Source organism: Thermobia domestica, chromosome 10, assembly GCF_964235325.1.
Source record: "Thermobia domestica chromosome 10, izTheDome1.hap1.1, whole genome shotgun sequence".
NCBI lineage: Eukaryota > Metazoa > Arthropoda > Insecta > Zygentoma > Lepismatidae > Thermobia > Thermobia domestica.
The window spans coordinates 198,992,017-199,005,427 of NC_137463.1; the positions used below are offsets into that span (position 1 = coordinate 198,992,017).

At 34.0% G+C, this 13,411-nt stretch overlaps 1 protein-coding gene across 3 annotated transcripts in view; it reads left to right on the top strand.

Moving 5' to 3' along the window:
• The first annotated feature begins 2,080 nt into the window (after window positions 1–2,080).
• The window catches only part of LOC145662924 (uncharacterized), a 40,586-nt gene continuing 29,255 nt past the window's right edge, over window positions 2,081–13,411 (top strand). The window contains exon 1 of one of the 3 annotated variants that reach the window (XM_081728937.1): window positions 2,081–2,168. The gene's annotated coding sequence lies outside the window, so the exon portion shown is untranslated. Of the gene's footprint in view, window positions 2,211–2,308; window positions 2,809–13,411 lie in introns of those variants that run through there. The other 2 variants (XM_081728938.1, XM_081728939.1) reach the window with 2 other exon arrangements.

Genomic DNA, 13,411 nt, shown 5'->3' on the forward strand with positions numbered 1-13,411 from the left:
TGATGGGATTTTCATTACATTTCCTTCATCGATGCCAAAATTTTATTACTGTAAAATGCATATGGAAGTGATTTATCCAGTGACTTGAGAATAAAAAAAGTACCATGGAACTTACATTAATAACTCTGGTATTTAAAAATATACCGAACGGAAATAACTATCTTCCAAAACGTTTCACACGAAATTAGTGGAGAATGAAGTTTGTCTTATCTAGTTTTGTAACGTTCGATAGAAGATTACGATACAAATGAGTGATGCAAATACTAACTTCTAACAACAAAAGGTATTTGTTTTCATCAGCATTTTCAATTCTCTTTCTTAATTACTTATTCTGAAACTGACATACAACAGCTTAACTTTTCATGTTTTATTAATTTTAAAAAATTTGTAGAGCGTGGGAAGTTCAAGACTAAAATGGGAGTTTCTGTCTCTCGAGATGGGTTTTCATAACGTTTCAGGTTGGCATCATTGTGTTGTTGTGATTAGGGCTAGTTCTAGTTAGTGATGTCAGATTGAGGGAAATTTCCCACGGACGTAGGGAAAATGGAGATAATTTTCAAAGTGTGGGAAAAAGGGAAAATATGCGAAAATAGAACGAAAACGTGGGAAATTTCAACATTCGTCTTAAATAGTTTTTAGTAGTCAAGTCAAGCGAATAAATTCTTATATTCAGAGAGCAGGGAATATAATGAGTTTTCTAGCAATAATATTTTAAAGAATCACACTCCTCACGGGTTAAGGAGAAATAGTTTTATTCCCCTCTGTTCAATATGTTGAAAATGTCTCCTTTTGCTGCAAAAATTTAAGCCAATATAACCCTATTACCGTATTACATTCACCTCAGAATATTTATAGCACATTGTTGGGTTCTGATAAGTAAACGTCAATCAAAGATACGTATACGTATACTTTTAATGTACTTTCTTAAGGTCGGAAAATACTTATTCATATCTTAACCGAATCTTCTGTGCGTCTTCTGAAGGAGATAAAGTAGAACTTTTTAGTGTTAAGTGCATTACAAGATATAGAGACAATGAATGCTTCATGTCCCAGAAACTTTCTTCCCTTGTCCGAAGAGTACCTTGGCCCGGACGCTGAGAATTTGTTAAGTGAGTTACTAACTTCCGGGGCAGAAGAAGTGCAGAAGAGATTCTTGGAATTTTATGTTACAGTGATGACTGAAATTCAACGACCTTACCAGTGAATCAACCTCTCCTTCGTGAACTGAGGTTCCTGTCTCCCTCTGTAGCCTTAGAAGTAAATTCTAGAAATGATCTAAAAGAGCTTACACATTTAGCCAAACATTTCAGTAAGCGTATTGACGAAAACGATTTGTTTATTGAATGGAGGGTTCTGCCACACTTCTTTAATGCCAACGAAAGAAGTAATTTAATGGCTATGGAATTTGATATCATGTGGGATTTCATTTCAAAAACGAAAGATCTTAATGATGAACTTAAGATCCCCAACTTAGGCAAGCTTGCAAGACTTGCATTCACATTGCCCCACTCAATGCTGAATCGGAAAGAATTTTCTCCATTGTGAATGATGTGAAAACAAAAAAAGAGGAACAGAATTGGAGATGATGATCTTATTGCAGTGGCAGTGGTGAGATCAGCTTTTCACTCGAAGAACATAGATTGCTCTTCCTTCAAGGTCAGCAGCGCTCATCTTTCTCTCCACAACTCCGATGATTTGTACGACTAATGATGCTGAAAGCCCTTCTGCTCATATAGTGAATTAGAAGTATGACGTTTTGCATCAACCAATAAAGCCGCTGTTTGTTGCAAATCCAGGTTTATCAGCCCATGATGGTTTTAAACTTCGATTTGCGCAGAACAATGGTTTAATTAGTTAATGCAAACCATCCTCGTATTAATTGCTAATATTTAGTCTGTAATCTTTTCTTCCTGTTAGTGAAGAGGGTTTTATAGAAACCCATATTAACTCGGTAATTAAAAGTTATAAAATTAATAAAAGAAATATTGTGGGAAAAATCAGGCAGATGTGGGAAATTTTCATAATTGATGTGGGAAATTTTCATAATTGATGTGGGAAATTCAACTCTATGAATCTGGCAACACTGGTTCTAGTGGGAAAACTGTACTATGATTAGAAAGTTCGTGGATAATTACACGAATCTGCTGTTAATATTCTGTCATAATCAGGTTAGTATTTCATGTTCATCACACACGCTTTTGCAAATTGGGGTAAGCTTTACAATACATGCTTCAGCTGCACATCGATAAGTAGGGTCGCTTTAAAACTGTATAGTAAAGTAGGATAGCGTAGAATAGAATAAGATAAGTAGCGTAGGGTTAAGGAACGGGTTAGCGTAAGATTATTGAACTTTTGAATCATTTTCGTAAAACTATTAGAATATAATTTCTCGTTTCTGAGTGAGTATACGAACTGGACGGTGCATTGTAAATTTAACCCGGAAGCTGGTATAAACAGAAGTCACTGGAATAATCCTGAAGATATTACAAGGCCAGCAAAGTATCTTTAAATTTCATCTTACCAATACTGAATTGTTCTGTAACGTAGGACGGCGTAGATACAAATTCTCTTACTAGGTTAATTTTTCGTGTACATTTGAACAATCTACATAATTATATTCCTTGAATATTAGTCAGTCGTCCTTTGTGGATTAAACTGATGTGAAAGTGGTATTATTGCTATGCTAACTGCGGGATAAAATGCTGTATTGCGGGACGAATTTTAGAAAATTCAGCATATAAATTGTTGAATTTATTTTGTTTCTTGCGGGAATATTGAGTAAAAGTAATGTGAGAGGAATAGTTGAAGGTAAGAAAATACTTGTTCTTGTTAGTTGTTTTCGGTAAAGTTCTAGAACAGAGGTCCCCCTTCGCATCGAGCTCTAATAAAGACAGAAAACAACGTACCCCGCGAAGCTCTAACCCGCCTACACTGTAACCTACAATACTATGTTACTTAAATATTAAATTTAGTCTAGCTACTATTCAATATGGAGGAACCTTTGTTCTAGAACTTCACATTATTTTTAATGTCGTAAGTGACACTATATATGGGGAAGGTTCTAGAACACACGTCCCCCCCATATGGGTTAGTACCTAGGTTGTGGTTCTATTGTGTTTGAGTTTCATCGAGTTGTACAAAAATATAGTTTCTCAATTGTTGAAATTGTGTGAATGGCATGGTCTACTAATCAGGCAAAAGTTTATCGCAGGTGTGAAAACGAATAGAAACTGCAGAAAAGAAGTGGAACATATAAAAAGAACAATCGAATCTAACCTAATTTATTACATTTTGCTACTTTTTTTTTTGAATGGATTTAGTATCTCTTCCGAAGCTGTACATTTTATGCAATATGAAGTGTTTTTTTTTTACTGTCCTCGTTCATACGTATACCCACCACCGCTAACGCGCCTGCTCCGAAGAAATACATCTCCCCGCTCTCTTGCACTCCTGCATTGACTTTGTTAGATAGGGTTCTTGCTTTTTAGTGCCTATGTAAAAGAAGTTGGTGCATGTACTAGCTTTTACGCCATACGTCCACACTGTGTTTCGAACAATAACACTGCTCGACCAAATGAAGCTTCTTGAAAGCTCCTTTTGATTTGACGCCTGATGTTATATAATTTGATGTTGCTAATTGCGAAAATGAAATTAATTTTTCCCCATCACGTCAGGGTTTTTCAGAAATCGGAAAACATTATTCCGTAAATTCTGTTATTTACACAGGGACGCTGCTAATATAGGGTAACATGATATATATTTAACAAAGGAACCTTATTTTGCTTAACATCTAATCTGAACATCGATGCTCTATATTATTAAGGTCATTAATAAACAATAACCTCCTTTCATCTCTGCCGTTTCACTTGACAATTCCTAAATCTAGACATCCTTTTGTGAGTAGTTCGTGAAAATTCACATATAATCGCCCAACAATAATCCGCCAGCATTGTTGTACTCCAACGTTCCTGATAGTGCATTCAATTGCTTTGATGTCCTGGAGAAATCTTTCACTATGTTCTTGAATTAAATCACCTTAGTTAGAAGGACAGTTGTCTAAATGTGAATACAGAAAATGAATCTTGACTCATTTTTCACCCTAATGCTTTAAACTACTGGAGCTTATTAGACGCAGTGTACTTGTAATTTTCGTGTTCGTTTTTCCCGAGGAAATTATAGCACACGTCCCTGAATGCACTCTATGCTTCTCTTTCAACACTTGTGATACAATGTTCAAATTTTGAGTCCTTAAACACATTTCTGATCTGAGGACTAATGAATATTCCTTCTTTTCACTTAGCTCTTGAGACTTCTGGGATTAATGGTCACTACATGCTGGAAGAACTGCTCATTTTTATTCAAAGCTTTGGCAAATTGTTTCATTAGGCCCAGTTTAACATGCAAAGGTGCTAATATGACTTTTGAAGGGTCTACGAGACAGACGTTTTTCACATTTTTACTTCCTATGTAGCGGCTTTTGCTGACAGGAGAATCAGTTTGAGTCAGGGTTGGCGAAAACCATGGTTTTTATTAAAAAAAAAAAAAAAAAAAAATGTTTATTTTTCGCTTTGAAGCAGTTTTTTTTTTTTTTGTTTAAATAATTTGCACTATATATTTATATTACATATAGACAGAAACAACTTTGCTTAGCTTTGGTGTTATTATGCAACAACCGGGTTATGCTGGGAGGTGTTACATAAGCTTAAAGCGGAATTCAAACCACTTCTCGGCTTACATCCGATAGAAATTGTCCTCCATTTGTACTCGAAACCGGCACCAATTGGCTACAAATGCGATACGACTTCCGACTCACTCACAAAGGATTTCTCGTAAAAATACCTTGTACTAATCTTTACATAATTGTTAATATAATTGCCAAGATTCGTTTCGGAAGGACAAGAAGATAAACAGTTGCACAAGTGAAACCATTATACAGAATTGCATATGGACAATTTCAAAATTCTGCAGAGTACAGAAGAACTAGTTTAGTCCAAGTTAGTTCACTACGACTTTTATTAGTCCAGGTTAAAAAAAATCCAACGACTTAAATTATATGTAAGTAAGAAAAGTGAATACAGATACAAATTATTTGAGTCAACTATGGCTCTGACTCATTTATACATAAATAGGTACAAAAGATTCTTCTGATTTCAATAAATGCCTCTCGTGGGGTTTGTATGGCCCTCCCCCCAAAAGAACGGCAATCCGATGTATTTTATCAAAATTAAACATTACTTAAACGAAAAGAAATGATATTTAGAATTTCTTTGATTGCAATTGCATAACAGTAAGAATAATCTAAAAATAATCACAAAAGGAACATTCATAAACATATATATATTACAACGACTCACCAAAGGTAGTCATCAACCTGGTTCGGCTAATAATATAAGTAGATCTTGAGTGGTAGTATTTGTTTACACATTAAAATATCTTCCGTGATTACATTTACTAGTATTCTCACCTTTTATATTGAAATTACAAAACGATGATACGTTTTAAACAATTATATTCGTTGATTCTCTTTGAACGAATATGTACATAGACTGGATTGCAATCGTACATGTTTGTTAGGTCTCTATCAACAACAACATAGCAACTAATTATACTATAATGTATGTTTCTTACATATATTAAAAACATTCTTCTTTTGTTATTATTAAATTAACATTATATCTGGTATAGTGCTTATGTAGAGGCACTTTCTGCCCAAAAATACAAGTAATTATCAATTTATACAAAGTATCTCGTTGTATAAAAATGTCGCCCGACGATGGGACTGAATATAAAAGTTACAAGCGAGCTTGGCTTTTATATTTAAGAACCACTTGTCCGTTTACAATAATGAGGTTACATTACTTATGTCCTTTACATTTTGATCGCCCCTCATATATATATATATCTTTATTAAGCTTCATATATATAAATACATGTATAATAAAATTTTTTATTCCATTATCATTTATCTTTTATTACAAAAACGTCGTCGCTTAATAATATAATTAATGAAGGGTGCGAAGCTAAAAATCGTAAGAGACAAATTACCTTTTAAAACATAAACCACAATGATTAGCAGTTTCAATCATTATTAAAACGGTGATGTTAAGAAAATAATATTTGATCTCTCCAGGGCGCATTATATAATAACAACATTAGCTGATGTTTCAAAATATACATTGTATCCATAAGGCATCAGAATATAGAAGAATCTTATTCGGGTAATATATAAAGTAGCGCATAAAGACAGTCGTCGAATAAATAGCTTAATAGAATGAACCTTATTCTTAACATAATCTTTGACAACAAATTCTCAACACAAATCCATATAATATAAATAACCTTTGCCTTTGATCAATTATAAATCGAATTATAATTCTTCACATTAACAAGAGAGAATTAAAAATCATTTGAAAATTATCATTGGTTAATGAGAATTAAAGAAAATTAAATTAAGTAAAAATCAAAAATTAAACGTAACCTACGTTCAGACGAACAAAAGGAAGAAAATAAATCTATTTTTACACAAACATATTCATAAGAATCAGTAGCTGATATGGGTTTAACTCTTACTTCATCAACTGCAGTCAGTTTACATTTGTACTTGCATATGATTCTAATAAAGTACATTGTACTGCACAATCGTGATTAGGTTCCGCATTATTTTGTACATGAATTGCGTCATTATCTTGATTTTGATACGAAGTGCCATCTCTTAACCCCCGATTACGTCTATCCACGTAGTTTACTGTATTCCTGGAATTTCGCCATGTATTTCGTCTATGTCTGAACCTATTTTGGGTATATGGTCTTACATAAGGATTGCCACGACTAATTAGGTTAGGCGGATTCCCTACATAGCTCTGCCTATTTTGCTCGTTCTGATTGCTTGAATTTACTCGGTTTAGGTTGTGTTCCGTATCGTTCACACTACGGATATTTAGATTCCGAACAGGTACAAAATGATCTGGATTATTTTTACTTTTGCCCATTCCTGCTTGTTGATTCAGAGCATGCTATTGAGTTTCATAACATTGAACAAGCATTAATAAATGGTTAAAACTCATACACTGGGTAGAAAACAGGATGTGTTGTAACTTAAACGGTAACAAATTTCGAATTGATGCTATGATTCTAGATTCCGATTGCAATGGATTTACGACTTTTAATTCGTTGTATGTATTTACAACAAACTCGACAATAGATTTGTGCAAACGAGGATTGAAATGTTTTCTAATCGTGGCATTTCTATTTGCAAGCAAAAAGTCATTTTCGTAATTTGCGATTAGCGCTGCTTTGAATTCCTCATACGTACTAACGTGATCTCGTACTGCTTTAAACCATAAAGAACATGGTGGGAGTAATAAATGAGGGATTAGTTTCATATATTGTGATCTATCTATACACATTATATTGCACTCGTCCTGAAATTTTTCTAGGAAAGAAGTAGCATTTTCGTTACATTTACCAATGCATTTACTCATAACACGTATTTCACTCATATTTACGCTTAACTTTACCTTCCTTTTATCATTCCGTGTTCTTGTTGAGTGACCATTCCTATCTATGGCATGATGTGTAGATCCACCGTCTCTTTTCCGCTCAATTGTATTCTTCGGATGGATTTCTTCCAAAATAATGTCCTCATCAGATACGGGTGAAGGCGAGGTCATCTCTTGTGAACAAGGAACTTCCACACAATCATTAACCATGTTGTTATGACATGCATAATCTTTAATCAGCAACGTCTTAATTTCTTCATACTGTCGGCTGGATTCCTTGGATTTCTGCTGTATCATCTGCTTTAATTCCTGCTTCATGGCTTCCATATCGTCTTTTAGGCTTTGTTCATGCCGCTGTAAAGCTAGTATGATTCTGTCTTCTAATGTCATTTCTGGTGCTGGATTTTGTTCACCGCTACCACTGTCACTGATTTCTTTCTCCATTGCCTCACCGTTCATTTTTCTTGTGATTATTCTACCACTTTTAAGTCTTGTCAAGTTCGTAGTCATTAACCTTATTACAGAAGTAAATTCACCCTTACTTTACTTCGGGATATGAATTTACAAGAATCCCGGGTGAGGTAAACCAAAATTTTTATATACGACTCACCAAAGGTAGTCATCAACCTGGTTCGGCTAATAATATAAGTAGATCTTGAGTGGTAGTATTTGTTTACACATTAAAATATCTTCCGTGATTACATTTACTAGTATTCTCACCTTTTATGTTGAAATTACAAAACGATGATACGTTTTAAACAATTTTATTCGTTGATTCTCTTTGAACGAATATGTACATAGACTGGATTGCAATCGTACATGTTTGTTAGGTCTCTATCAACAACAACATAGCAACTAATTATACTATAATGTATGTTATTTACATATATTAAAAACATTCTTCTTTTGTTATTATTAAATTAACATTATATCTGGTATAGTGCTTATGTAGAGGCACTTTCTGCCCAAAAATACAAGTAATTATCAATTTATACAAAGTATCTCGTTGTAATATATATAAAGCGAAAGTTGCTTTTGTAGTATAATCTCTTTGATTAATGAGTTGGGACTTCAGGTTTGAATATAATACGAATAATGTACGGGAGTGAAACTAAAAGCCCACAAATGTGTGTTTACCAAGATTTTACAAACATTTCCACTTTTACGAACATTTTTCGTTTTTGGTTTAAACCTTTTTTTAAAAAAAAAAGAAAGAAAAAGCTGGTTTAAACCAGCCAACCCTGGTATGAGTATAGTGTTTATCGTGTTCTCTGCTGTACCATTTGCAAATGTAGCATGAAAATGTAGTGTACCCCTGCTGCTGTCCAAGAAGCGTTAATATGACGATATGACCTTCAGATCGCCGCAGAATAACCACTGATGATCCTCGTACTTGATTTTTTTTCAAAGGCATTTCCATATTTTCGTAAGTCTCCTTTAAGTGTACAGAGGGTTTGCTATTGTAAAGAAGCCCACCTCCAAATTTATCTTGGTGAAATCAATGTAAAGCCTCCACTCCTCTGCATTATATTCATCCCCTATGACTTTTATCATGAGATTTCTGACATTGCAAGAAACTAAGTTTCCGTCGGCAGAAAAGTATTCTACAAATTGTTGCTCTTGATGTCTAAAATATAAACATAATGTCCCTAAGACCAATAAATTCTTTTCACTGAGCATTGAGCCTAAGACTTCTGCTGCTTGCCTGGCAGATTCAGGTCTCGCACTAAATCGTTTAACTGTCGTTTAAAAGCTTCGGGCCAGCAGTTTTCTTTTATCTGCCGTACATCTCATCACTATATTCGGTGCTGCTAGAAGTAGAATATGTAGACAGTGGTTCTTGCGGTGGGTTAGCTATGGAATACCAGGACCATGTGGTACAGGTAATAATGCAGAGGCAGGTTAGGATATGTAAGACTTCGTTTGCTTTTAGCGGTAAAACTGTTAACTTTGCATTAACAGAAATAGCATGATATTCCGAAACGTCTAAATTTCTTTTTACTTTTTGTCCGATGACTTATGTCTTCAAAACATACTTTACTACTGTTTGTGGCGGAAATGATTTGCCGTTATCCCCTAACTTTATTCTAAAATAGGTGTAATATGCATGTTTACAAACCATGGAATTTTTCTGTCTCTGTTTCGACACTAAATTACTGCCACAGAGTTAGCAGAAATAATCAGGATTGTTCCGACACTTCCCATGTTCCATTTTGATTCAACAACAAAGAGCGCAGCTAGACACAACGAACAACAAATATACGGCGACCCATAGTTCTAGCAGTCAGAGCTTAAACAGCGTTGTTATTTGCTTTCCCAATGTGTAACGCGTTGTGATATTATTCAGTATTACCAGATACGTTACATATTTTTTCAATATTATCAGAATAAGTAACTAGACGTCTTTCAATGATAATGAGGAGGATATAGCATCGAAAGTATCCTTTTATATTTGTAATTATAATCAGTACTTTTTCCGAAGTATACATTTATACACCTACTTTCCTCTTCACTCTATTGTAAGAAAACTTTGCGTAATAAAGCATAACTAACTACATTTTTGGATTTCTCAGGTCAAAAACATTAAGAAAACGTTAATAGCTTCCAAAAACCAAAATCATTTTAGAACATTGTAAGCAGTACAAAGTGAGCCAGGGTTATGGCCTAGTATTTTGTGGGAGAAACTAAATAATAATCTGCAACGATAAATAATAATCATCCACTCACTGGTTCTTTTTATAAATTATTAATGTTACTTTTGAGCCTTTAAAATGAAGAACTCATCTGCCATAATCCTCCATTTTATTTTTCTGTCTTGTTTACCCCCGCCAAGTGAACTTTGTGGTGGACAAACACCGTGCTCGTGGGTTTTCTCGGGGTTCTCCCGTTTCCTCCCACTTTCTTCATTCCACCATTTCACTCATCTCTCATTATCACCGTCTCCTTTAGCCTAACCGGCATAACCGTGGGACGTAAAACTCAAAGATTTCATTTCATTTTTTCTGTCTTGTTTATATATAGTTGTCCTGCCAACCATGTATTAACAACCTCATTATTTAAAAACACTTGAATATCTTTTTACATTAACATTATAATTAACATATCTTTTCTTTTTCTTCTTCTAATAGTACAAACAACCAGCCAGCCTAGCACATATTTAAAATATCTTATAACCCAGAATTACAAGACAGTACAGATTTACAATACGAATATCCAACGTACCGTTGTAAATCCTTTTTTTCTCTCGATTTTCGTATGGTACGGTGATAGAGCAGTAATGCTCTAACTTCTTCCATTTTTCTTCTTGAAGTATAATTACCACATTGTTCTCGATATAATCTAAATTTAAGTTTGGTTTTTGTATTCATGGATAGCATTTGGGGAAGTTAAGCTAGTAGCTACATGCTTTCCACTCTATTTTACAATGAGAAAGAATATAAAATGCAATAATATGCAGACAAGTACCACAGTTTAATATATATATATATATATATATATATATGGGTATTTTTTTTAAAAAAGGAAATTTTCACTTCGAAAATTTTTGTTGCGTTGATGGTCGCCTATTTCGGAAAAACATGAGGTGCGCTTACTAGCACTAACTAGTAAGTACATGTTAATTAGGTGTTCAGCAAATCTGGATTGTTATTCGTGAGGTGAATAAAAAAATAATAAGCTTTTCAGCACCCACGGAGTTGACACTATAAGTCACGGAGTTGAGATTAGGTAACATAGAGTTGAAAAATTGCTGTGGAGTTGAGAAACGTGACACAGCTTCGTGATAAGTTTTATTTTAAGAGTGACCAAGGTTATAATTCACTCAAAAATCAGAATAATGTGCTAGTAAGATATCAGAATATATTCTCGTAATGTTGAATAAAATAATAAGAAACTAGATGACGTGTAATTTGTTATGCAAAAAATTCTAGAAAGTACTTTTCTTAAACATGAAAATTTAACTAATAAAGGTACCAAAATTGTGTACATATCTACATATATGAATATATAACATATAATAATAATAAGGAAAAAGTAGTACACTTATAAAATATTGAAAAAATTATTGTGCTTTCAACGTATCAACTAGATTTCACGGAGAGGACAGACGGTTCACATGAGTTCAGGCATCAAATCAAATAGTCACTAAATCTGTCTTACTGGCTACTTGATTTGTTTCTCCTTGAATAACCCTAACAATATGCTGTTAAATTTCTTGGAAGCGCTGCTCAGTGAGCCGGAATTCTTTGAAATGAAGAACTGGGAAGTGACACTCTCATAAGTGGATTTGTCACTCCCATCACTCTTCGCATAGCCTAATTTGAAAAAAGAATTCGACACAACGTGGCTCTCTCCCCATCTCTACATAAGCTGAACTGCGAAGTAACGAACTAGATTTTATAATTTGCATACTGTGCAATAAATAGTAATTATTCATTTTACAATCTGTACAAGTGTAATCAATATACTGTTAACAACGCGATAGGTAATCAATTAGTTCCTATCAAAGGAGCAACTACTAAAAAGATGAATATCTTGTTAAGAATATTTTCTTAACAAGAAGTGTGTTCATACGCGCCTATTGTTTTGCATAAGGACAATGTTCGCGCCGCGGGTAACGAGACTTAGAGTACGATATAACCCGGATCGACTTGTGTTTTGTCTCACTCAAATATAGGATGTCAAATAATAACATAACATCCTACTAAGTGTTGATGCTTATTAAGTAGCAGAAAATCAATTTTAAAAGTGCTAAGTATCTTTATATATGATTCGTCAATCTGAAGTACTATGTAAGACATAACGTTACGTTGAAGGACGGATGCAACGTTTTAGAAAATCTATCCAGCCAATCCTGAAGTTATAGCGAAAAACATTTTCGCTATCGAATAGTTTAGTCATCATACTCAACATTTTTTTGAAGATTAGGATACAATGTGTTATTAAGTATAGTAAATGGTGGAATAATAACGTGCGAGGAGTGGAGCCTGACTCAACAACGAAACCAATGGAAAGAGTGAGGGAAATATCCCAAGCCCAAGGAAGAGAAGTTACTCGATGATAAAGTTATAATTTCCTAATTGGTGCTCGAAAATAATTCATTCCGCCTTGAGAAGAGTGGGTATAAATGGTTATCACCTAAACGTCACAAGCGCGTTATATTCGCGTACAACTTCCGGTAATACGGATGGTCCATTATTCTAATCCATTATGATTATGTTCTTTTAGTGAAATTATATCTGTGGTTATAAAGTTAGTGTGCACAAAATAAATCTGTATCCTACATTGTTTTCTTTTGTCCTATCAAAATTTACGTGTGAAGTTGAATAGGTTAAATCATCACATGTTACTTTTTTTAAAAAAAAAAATATATTTTTTTGTGGTTCGTTGATTATTTCTTATTCCATGTAAATTCTATACGTGATATTTTATTGAGGGAAGTAATTGATATTTCAGGTAAGCTGTGAACGTATATATTTGTATGAGTTTTATGTTAAATTTTTTACCGTGCAATTGGTTCAGTGCAGTATAATGAATCACTATCTTTTCTATTCAAGCATTGAGTGCTTAATCTAACGTTACGCATAAACCTTCCGAATTTCCTTCCCGATTATGTAAGACACATTCTGGATAATCGAACAAAAATATATCAGACTTCTGGTGAGGGAAGTTTAATTTTAATTAATAACAGTATCGTGGACTCCTTAGTGACAGTGGATACATGGCCTGGAATCTCTATGGGTCATATCTAAGCCAAACCCCCTTCACGAGCATGACCGCACCCGAAGCCAGGCACCGTTGTAATGTGGACTGTCTTTCTCTCCGTGAGATAAAGTCTACACGTCGAAAGCGTAATACTTTTTCATTATTTTATAAGTATATTCGTATATTTGGTATATAGATATATATAATGA